General features: G+C 41.1%; 1 protein-coding gene across 5 annotated transcripts in view; it reads right to left on the minus strand.

The window, feature by feature from the left end:
* TTLL7 (tubulin tyrosine ligase like 7) overlaps positions 1-4,907 on the minus strand; it is a 64,084-nt gene extending 59,177 nt beyond the window's left edge. For 3 of the 5 annotated variants that reach the window (XR_002465157.3, XM_021527003.3, XM_077785418.1), the window contains exon 1: positions 4,729-4,904. The gene's annotated coding sequence lies outside the window, so the exon portion shown is untranslated. Of the gene's footprint in view, positions 1-4,415; positions 4,432-4,728 lie in introns of those variants that run through there. The other 2 variants (XM_077785419.1, XM_021527041.3) reach the window with 2 other exon arrangements.
* Positions 4,908-10,814: the final 5,907 nt, after the last annotated feature.

The raw sequence follows: 10,814 nt of genomic DNA on the forward strand, positions 1-10,814 counted from the left end.
TATCAAGATCTTTGCCTCTTCACCTGCAACAATTCAGTATTAAGCCTCTGATTTCATTTTCACATGCTATACTCCAGTGCTTCCATTGCACCCTATAGGGATATAACTGTGTTGGTTTTCAAGTGCTAAAAATAAAACAAACACATGTCAACCCAAGGACAAAGTTGAAAGGAAACATACTTTAATGTAACCAAAGAAGAATATATTTAGAATTTTGCTACTAAGCAAGGATGGAAATAAACATGTCAACACATTGCTGTGTCTAACTGTGAAACCCACACCCTACTCAACTCTTTCTGCAGCATTTATTATATATGAAAATTGGATTCAGTCTATATTTCTCTCTTCTGAAGAGTGACTGTTAGTACTCTGTCACTACTGTTGGCCACAAAGGGCTCCTGAACTGCGGTGTAAAGCACTTCCATCCTTTTAGGCAGTCAGTTTTTCTATCAATTAACAGTAGTGTAGCCATCTAAGGTGCATTTGGACAGTGGTACACATTAAACTTCAATCTGGAATCCTTCCAAAACCAAACACAAGCCAAAGTGGGAAATGGCATGACACTCACTTCACTCCAGGAAGTGAAAAGTGATCCCTAAATCAGAATGTTTTCTTTTGTCTTTATTTCATTATTACTGTTAATTTGGGTTCTCTGTAAAGCAGTACTGTTCCTCTGTCCCCAGAAATCAATGTTCATAAAAATCCCATGTGATTATATTTTTTTTTAATATTGCCTTTGAAAAATTGTGGATCTATATTTTAACATTTTCAATTATTGGAACTTTAATTTTTAACAATGGGAAAACAAATAGTACAATTCTATACAGAAGTCTTCATTTTGGAGATCCTGTATTCTGATTAAAGCTGATATTGAAAGCGAGAACCATTATGTCTGCTTTACTTAACCCTTCAAAACACAAAGCCAAAAATTTATTCTAATGTTAGAGCTTGTTTCCTGGCAAATAAAATCAAGACAGAGAAAAAGTGTTGGTAAATGAGTATAAATTAATGTGATAGAATTGTGAAACTATGGTGTACAGCCATATGAACACTGCAGAGAGAAGGCAAGGAGGAAAAGTGGGAAATGCTCTTAGCAAAATCTATTATTTAACCCCTACAGAACCTGTAGGTTCTTGCCTTCACTGCCATAAGCAAGAGGATTCAGTACACTAGGGCACTATGGAATCTCCTGGTGTGAAAGATTTGGGCTCCAAGGGGTTGCAACCGTGGAAGATTTGCTCTAATGCCCACCAGGTTCCAAGGCTGACTCCTTCAGAATGTCACCTTTTTTTCTCATATATCCATTCAATTGAAAATTATTCTTTTACCCATCAGTGTAGTAGACGTCAACAAATTCCATTCTAAATTTAAAAATACATTAGTATTTTAAATATTAATGTTAAAAAGGTTCACTGGTTCTGGTAAACTTTCCAGGAAGCTCATGTCTGCAAAAGGAGCAGTTGCAAAGTATCATTCTGGCAGGACTTTAGGTAAGCATTAATGAAGCTCTAAAGAGCTCCTTGAGCTTAATAAGGGCCATTTGACTTTCATCAGCAGGATTCAAATGGCCCCAATTAACTTCTAGGTATGTAGAAAATAAAAATTAATCAAGGGCTAAGTGTTCTGAAGTTCATAAGGGAAAAACAAAATCCAGTTAATGTTCTGTGGTACTTGCAGTGAGATTTCTTAGCTTTGACAGTTTGTATGCACCTTTCCACATAAAATAACTCCCTCTTTTAGGCAAATCCAAACTATTCCTTTTCCACTCAGATCGTTGTAGAGTCACTGTGTCAACTCTGGATAATGGAAATACCTCATCAAAAAGAAAAAGACTGGCAAGCATTCATCTTTTTTGTCAGGGACTGATATGAGGCCTATCAAAAAAATTCAGTGTCTGTCACTGTTGAGGCAGGACGGGAATGAGAAGACTGACCAGAAGGCTGCATGAGACTGATACTCCGATTTATTCAAAATACACTGCTCTTTTATACAGAGCTTCGTGAGGACCAACTCCATTGGTTCTGAAGTGAAAACAACCCACAGCATTGGTGCAAAGTGCTTGACGAACAGTGATAGAACTTAACTATAAACAATGTGAAAAACAAGACAGATAAAGAATTATTTACATTCTTCTCCAGCTCTTTCCCAGGCTTTTTCCCTGGCTAGAAACTCTCAGTTTCTTTCTTTGACTGAATCTGAGTCCCACAAGTGTCTTCATGATTTAGGATTGCCCAAAAAGCCATAACACTCCAAGGCAGTAATAAGACTTGGAATTTTTTGAAGATTTGTGGAAACATATAGAAGTGAGAAATTAGCATTGTTGGTTTCTACAAGATATCTTCACACTGATAAAATCATGGCACAAAATTTAAAAAACATTAACTACTCATATCAAAAAGTTATCTTGTAACATGCTGCCATACACATTTTTTAAGAGAGGAGCTTTCCAAAAGTAGATGCAGGATAGTTTGGAAGATGTTATCCATTTCTCTATTTCAGACATTAAGGTTTCATTTCATTTTCTTGTTTCCTAAGGATTTACATACTTATATTAATGTATTCTCAATTAGTATGAGACATCTGCAAGTAGCTAGTAAATGTAAAAATACTCCTTAACACAACATTAAAATATACACAAGGAAAAAAATGGGGGGAAAAAAGCACAGAAAATTAGAAAATGTGGAATGTGGATGTTCAAGAAATTTGCCATATGTATCCTACAGAGACTTAAAATTTATAAAAATATCCACAGATGGAGATTCAAAATCAAGAAATCATACTTCAGTCATTTTTCATGTTGACAATTCAGAGTGAGCACATTCAGCACTCAGCATCTGTCTGCCACGTTTCACCTTCAAAATTCTATTTATGGCCTTCATAACCAACATACAGCATTAGAAACATCTTAGAGAAAAAATTAACTATACAGAAAACTGCAAGATGGCTTTGTGTCTAACTGCTTCTTGATCAATTAATCTCCTAGTTCTTCAGACTTGTCCACAGCTAAATCTATGCTGCCAATTTACCACTATCAGTTTTGGAAGAACATGGGAATAAATTTTATTTTGATTGCAAACCTGAGCTGCAGACTACTAAAATAACTGTTAGATTACTGGAATAATTACCTAATAACTGCTGACAGGCTTGATCTCCTGGCCTCTTCTAACACTCCTAAAGTGCTGGGTAGACCCCTTTGGAAATATGTGGAATGTATCCAAACCATCAGAAATCTAGAATAGGGGCATTTTTCTAAAGAAAAAAAAAAATAAAACCTGACAACTAGTTTTTTATACTTCCTTGCATAATATGGCAAATACCTGCAGGTAAAAGCATATTTTGTCATTATAAAAGAAGTCACATATTCTGTAATAAATAGCTCATGTAGTTTTCTGAAGCTTTGTAACATTTTTCCTCCAGAGAATCTTGCTTCAGAAGTGATAGCTCCATATGTCATCGCAGACATTCTATTTAGTCACCACACAGGAAAACCCCTGACATAATACCTGCTTCTCTATTTTTGTTTGTTTGTTTGAACTATCATTAGTTGAAATAATAACATCTTATTTCTACTTAAAGCCCATTGCAGCACTTAAAACAGGGGTAAAAGCTTCTACAGATGCCAAGTCACTGTATATTTTGAGATATTCTGCAGTATTTGGGGGACAACCAATTTCCACAGAGAAAAGTACTTCTGATCATTCATATGTAGAAAGAACCAGCATAATTTCTCTGAATATTATTTAGACAGGTACTAACAGTCTGGTTAATTAATGAGGGATTTAGACAGAAAAAAAAATACTGAACTAGGGGTGGGTGGGATGTGTATGTTTGGTTGGTTTAGAGGGGTTTTAAGAAGGAATAAAATCTGATTTTGTTACTCAAACTGCAAATACATAAGAAAGGCACAAAAGCGATCAATACTGAGACCTTAAGTCATTTTCACAGAATTCAGCAGTACGTTCACATTCCAGCATCAATGCATTTCCCTTTTGCTCACAATTATGTGTGGTTTCAGAAGCAGAAATTCAAAAAGATCCCACAGATTACAGGCTTCCAGCTAAGGACGGAAAGCACAGAAGAAGATATTTGACTTGCATCTCCAGAGATTTAACTTGTTCTACATTTCAGACTCCACTGGGTATCACTGCCAAAAGACGATCCCATTTTAACCTTAACTGGTTCTGAAGAGACCCGGCCGTACATGCGATACGACCCGCACAGACGATGGGCTTCGCATGCAAAAATTGGGGGGAGGGGGGCGAGACGAGGAAACGAATACCTTTAATCCTGAAATGCCTCCCGGTTCCCTATTCCTCACGCTGCGACACGCGCAGTCATCCTCCCTCCCCGCGCGAGGGCCGCCCGCTGCATTGGGGAAACTTCCCGAGGAGCCGCTGCCCGCGCTGCCGCCGCACCTGCCGCGGCCCCGGGCGGACGGCGCTGCTCCGAGCGCCCCGGGGCACCGGAGAAGCGCCGGGGCTGCCGGCACTTCCCTGCGCTCCCGCCCCGCAGCATCCCCCCGAGCCGGCGCCAGATCCCGCTCCGGCAGCCCCGGTCGCCCCGCAGCCTCCCGGCCGGACGCGGCTTCCTTCCCCTCCGGCGATGCTGAATCACGGCGGGCCGCCGCTCCGCCGCCTCTCTCCGGGGGTGGCAGCCTGTCCCCCGCCGCCGCGGGAGAAGGAGGAGGAGGAGGTGTCGCGCCCCGCCGGCCCCTCACCCTGACCTCACCTGCCGGGGCGCGGGCGGGCGGCTCTGCAGCGCTCCGGTGCTCGCGGGCGGCGCGTGCTGCGCCTCACGGGCGGCGCGATCCCGGGCGGGGCGATCCCGGGCGGCAGCATCCGCGCCGGGCACGGGCGGGAGGAGGAGCGGGAGGTTACGGCGGGGAGCCGGGACAAACCATTCCCTGCGAGGGGGCACCGCCCGCGGCCGGGCAACCGGGCGGGGCGGGGAGCGCGGGCCCTCCCACACAGGTACGTGCGAGGGTTGCGCCCGCGGGGCGTCGGGCGGCGGCCGCGGAGCGGGGCGGGCGGCGCGGCGGCCGAGGGCAGCGCTGCCGGTCCGCCGGTGCCCCCCCGCGCTCGCGGTGGAGCGGCCCGCGCTGTCTCGCCGCCCGAGGACGCGAGCGGAGCCGGCGGCCGCGCGGGCAGCGCCCGGGGCGGCCCGTGGCAGCCGGGAGGAGCGAGGCGGGCCGCGCCGCGCCGCGCCGCCCTCAGGGCTGGCTGCGGCCGTCTGCTTTCGGCCCCGCCGAGCCGCGGGAGCCGGGGAGCGCCTTAGGAACCCTGCGGAGCGCTCCCCGGCCGCAGAGCCCCGCGGGCGCCCCGAGCGCGCTCGGCCGTGAGGCGCGGAGCCGCCCCGAGCGCCCGCGGGCCGGCGGCGCGTGGGGCCGGGGCGGGTGGAGGCGCCCGCGGGCCCGGAGCCGCCGGCGCTTCCCCGCGCACAGCCCGGCACCTGCCCGAGCCACACATCCCTGCCCCCCGCCCGCGGCTCCAAACAGGATTTTTTCCCCCTTCCCCTTTGAAACCGTAGCTAAATGTTTCCCTCCCGTGTGCACAACCGCTGTTTGCCACTCTGAACGAGCCATTTAGGGATTTTCCTGAAATAATTCGCATCTCCACGTAAAGGCACGTGACCTAGTCAGATAAATGCCATAAAGATTGAAAAAAATAGAGAAACGCTTGTAAAATACTTTTTTTTCAGGATTTTATCAGAAGAATAAAAAGTTTTACTGAAAATGCTTACAGAATAAATAATAAAACCCCAACTGAAATTCAGTCAATTATCTCAGTGGATTATGTAGTATCTTCTGTGTTTATCAAGGTTAGGAGCTCTATTCACAAGCAGTGGAAGTCTCCATGGCGTTTTATGTCATCTGCATTATGTTTGCCATGGAACTAGGTGTAATCTTTTATTGACTTCTGGTTTATTAATTAATGATCTTAGTTCATACTGTTACATTCTTACATCACACATTCCTCACTACTACATACCTTTAAAATCAATTCCAGTCTAGTCTTTCCTGCACAATCTCTTGGTTAAAGTAAGGTCTTCCATGCGAATGTCTACAACTACCTCTTTAAGGCAGTTAGAAATAAATATATTCAGTGGGCTTAGTTTCAAGTTTTCTATTTCTTGATCAGAAAGAACTGAAATATAGTTGATAATGTTAAATGAAAATGAAAATTTAATTGCAACTTGATCAGCATTAAGGTGTTTTTTTTACTCTATTTTAACATATTTTGAGGTAAGCTGATACTTTAATAGGAACAGATTGTGGGCTTCTTGCAAATGCTAAAATGATTGTTAAGGACAGAAAAGCACATGAAAAATCCTGTAGGAAATCCTAGAGAGTTATCAAACTGTTTTCTCATGTGTGGTATCAATTTGTAGCTTGTAAAGTTGAAGAATTTACTTTTTACAGACATGGTATTTTTCATTGGGTTGACTGACAGATTACATTGTGGTTTCTACTGATACACTGAAATAATTATTTATTTGCCATTAAAACCTTTGTTGGGCTTGTAAAAAAAAAAATAAAAAAGCAGTGATATAATTTCTGGCCACAAACGTGTAATCTGATAGAAGCGCCCATGCTTGTATAGGTGTTTGTAGGAACAGGTCTAAATTTTAGTGACAGAAAACCCATGCTAAAGCAATGGGATCTAAGCTCATCCCCGTGTCGACAGTCATTATTCTCAGAGCTGTGCCAAAGCTGTGTTCCGGATGCTCCTGAGGAAAGGTTTGATTCTCCTTCCGTTAGTCATTTGGAATGCTGCCACTGAGTGCAGATGAAACCATTTACAAGGCTGACGTGCAGTGCATGTTATCTCTGGGTCAAAGCTTGGGTTGGGCATATAGCAGCCCCTGCCTGCTTTGTTTTAGCAGTGTGTCCACATTCCACAGCCCAAACCAGGCCTCTCCACCCCAAACAATGTGCACACTTCTGCTGAGCAAAGTACACTAGATCTTGGGAAGAGCAGCAAACCACAAGCAAGAGATTGTGGTGATTTGTGATGAGAGATTGCACCCAGCTGTTGCTTTATGATTCACAGGCAAACCTGAAGTTTGGCAATAGAGTTGTGGCCTGCTTGGCTCCTGGTACCAATGGGTGCTGTTCTCAGCTGGGAAAGCACAACCCGGGACTCATCTTCCCAGCAAAGGTCAGAGCCTCACAGCAGAAATGCTTTTTCTCCTTCCCATTCCTGGGAGGCAGGAGGCATTCGTCTCTTCCTGAACATGCTTTTAGTTGTTGTTTCCCAGAAGCAGATCGGATTTACTCTTTTTAATGCGATCTGCATTCTGAATCACTCTGAGAGTAAATGGTACTTGCTATCTCCATGTTGAAACATTAGAGCTAACAAAATGTAGTAAGGAACCAAAGCAGGGTATTACATACACAGATGCTTAATTAGGAGCATTAAATAGAGTTATATTTTTAATATTGAGCTAGTTTAAATATTGAATATTGATGCACTTGAGAGCAGATGTGCCTAGATAATTATTGTAAGTAGAAATAGTAATAAAAATACCTTTTACATAGCATGAAGATTATCTTATGAATTTCAGAAATGAACAAACAGGAAAGACAGAAAGTACTTTCTCAGAAATCTACGTATTCCTATGAATTTTCTTAGTTTTTTCCAATTTTTCCATGCAGAAGTTCAGATTCCTTTATGAATTTTAATTGTTACAGTTGAAGAGTGGTGAGGGCAATCAGATCAGTTCTATTTCGAGAGAAAGAATGATTTATTTTAACACAGTTCCTATTTCACCCCTCATGTTACTACAAACATATTCCCTGAATAATTATGAGCACTGTAATGCTGTATATGTAATCCATCTCCAAGTCGGTAAATACAATGTCCTCAAATTACAAAAAGGATAATTAAATTGTCTAAAGAACACTGGTATTTGAACAAAGTCACAAAACGGACTTGGAAATGCAGACCTATTTCTCCTGCTCACTCAACTGCCAGCTTACAGAGCTGCAGTAGGATGCACAGTCTGATGTGGTCCAGAAAACTCAAAGTTGCGTTTTACCTCTGCTGTTGAAACAGGCTCTATCCTTGTGCAATTGTGAGTACTCACAAATCTCAAGAAGATATTCAGAATATTAAATGTGACAATTGTGAAGTTCAAAAGCTTTAAAACAGAATCAGCATATAGGTTTATAATATAAATAATATCTATTCCTATTGGCTAATAGCTATAAATAGTGTGTTTTCTTCTGTTTGCATAGCACTCATCTTAGAATATATTTACTAAGTAGATAATTACACTTTTCTAAACAGGAACATTTTCCCACTTGCTATAAAGCTATGTCCAAACATTAATCTATGCTGTCATAAACCATCCATTTCCTAGTGTCAGCCAAAAAAACATTACCAATGAAGAAACAAGGTTCAGCTCAACTTCCATCCCTATATTTTATATTCCCTTAGGATTCTTGCTACAATACTTCTCAGGCCATACATAATTTTTGCTTCAAAAAGCAACACCCATTTCTTTTATAAGCCATCTGCTCAGTGTGTTAGCAAAATCCATGCAACAGCTTCCCAGCAGCTCCAACACCTGCTAACAGGGGATGGTGTTTCAAGCAGATATTGCCAGCCTGTCACAGCTTCTTATCTCCTCTCTCTCTAATCTTCAGAGTACTGTCTGGGATTATCTCTTGGAAATCAAATGCCCAGCAAGATGGCTTGTTACTTTTTTATGTATCAGCAAACATGCACTTCATTGAGTTCATTAGTGCTGTAAACATCTTTTATTAGACAGATCAATGTGAATTTACAAGCTGTAACAGTATGATATTGACATAATGTAGCATTTCATATACAATAACTTTTTATAGTTCTCAACACTCCAAACACACACTCTGGATGAAACTCAGTACTGATGTAAGCAGATACCATAACACTGAGGCTATCCACAGACTACAGGCAATTATCCTCAAGCTTGATGAGTTTCCTTTGGTTCAGGCATGATTTTGAACAGCTTTAAGATAGGAACACTTCTATTTTTAACCACACAAAATATTATTTTGGAGCATCTGTATCTGTTTAGTAATCAAAGCTTGGAGGTTCTTCTTCAAATATCTTCAAGTTTCCATCTGCTGTCTGCCTCTGTGTAAGAAAGGAAGTCCCAGAATTTCAGCAGTTCTGAGAAACATTTGCTTTTGTCGAGCAGCCATGAAGAAAAAATATTATTCTACTGCATAAAGGCTTAGGATAAAATGAGGCATAAGTTGAAGGAAAGTGGAAACATATATTCGTTGGTCAACTAAGTTACTATGTTCATCCAAGAAATAAAACCAGTCTTTGTAAATATTCACAAAGTGGGGCAAGTTCATATAATGTTACTAAATACTTATGCTATTGCTGGCATGCAGGCCCAAGTAGAAAGAGGGGTATGAGCTGCTCCTTCTTTGCAGTTGGACATACTAATGAAATCATTATTTTAAGCAATGTGGTCAAATATGAGAAAAGTGGGCGTGAGACTTCCACCCCAGCAAAGCTGTGCTTTTTCCTATGCATGTCCCTTCACAGTGTAAAAGTTCTCAGTGTCTGTTCAACCCTTACCTTACCAGGTATAAGTGGAAATTCATCCATACAGGTTTGTTGAAATCAGTCTGAAGTGATTGGTCATTACTTTGATGTATTGTAATGTGACAGCTACTGGGTGTTATATTGCTATCACCATAACCATTTTTAAGGTAATTGGTGTCTAAACTTTACAATTTAAAGAAGCTCTACATCTTTTGAAGATGTTTATTCAATTGACAGAAAAGTCTGTGTTTATTTGCATTATTATGGTCTCCTTATGCTTTTTTAATTTAAATTTTGCCTGGGAGGAAAAGAAATCATTTTACATAAGATGCTAGAATTAAAAATACCCTGACATAGGTAACATTTTCTATAGACAGAATAATATCTGTTTGCTCTTGTTTTGTGATATTTAGAGATTGAAAATTTGTCTCTATTGTGTAGCACTCACCAACAGGAGCTATTAACAAAGATTTTAAAATAAACTGTGTTCAGTGAGGACTTCTGGAAGCACACTATGAACTCATCTCACTGAGAGAATGCAAATTTCCATGCACAAAATAACTCATATGTCAAAACCTGTTTTATCCCTCTTTAAGATAATGAGTGGGATGCAAATGTAGAACAAATATCCCAATATTGACCTTCTGTCTTTAAAGCATAGTGCTTCTGTTAAAAATAAGAATTTTACCAGAAATGATCCAGAGCAGATAGTGCCAGATTATGGGTTTGCTACAATCCAAATCCCATCCTACTCCTATGTCAGACTAAAAGTCTGCTGCAATCCAGCGAGTAGAAGAGAAAGAACATGTCACATTTTATAAAAAGTGAAGTGGACTCAGCAGCTCCATGAAAATTTGATAAGATTTTGCCACTTAAAGGTCCAACCACAGTAACAGAGGGTTAAAATTGTCATTCAATATAATTATTCTGCAATTTACCCTGTTTTGACTCAGGTATATTTTCTGATTACTTTGTTCTCATTTTAAAGACTATGTAGGACTTAAGATTGTGTGAATTTGGATTACATAAACAAGAATTCCTTTATATTCCTTTTCCTCTTTCAGCAAAATGAAGGCAAGGATGACTTTCACAAGATTCAACCAAAAGTTCTAAATAACTTAATATTTTTGCGATCCAGGTAGCCTAATAAAGCTACTACTTCAGACTTTTTCATCATTTAATTGCAAACTCAAAGATTTTACATATGAAATTATATAAGTTTTTCATTGCTAAAGTTTAAAAGGAGTATTTTTATATTGAGTACAAGTTATA

Source organism: Lonchura striata, chromosome 9 (assembly GCF_046129695.1).
Source record: "Lonchura striata isolate bLonStr1 chromosome 9, bLonStr1.mat, whole genome shotgun sequence".
Taxonomy (NCBI): domain Eukaryota; kingdom Metazoa; phylum Chordata; class Aves; order Passeriformes; family Estrildidae; genus Lonchura; species Lonchura striata.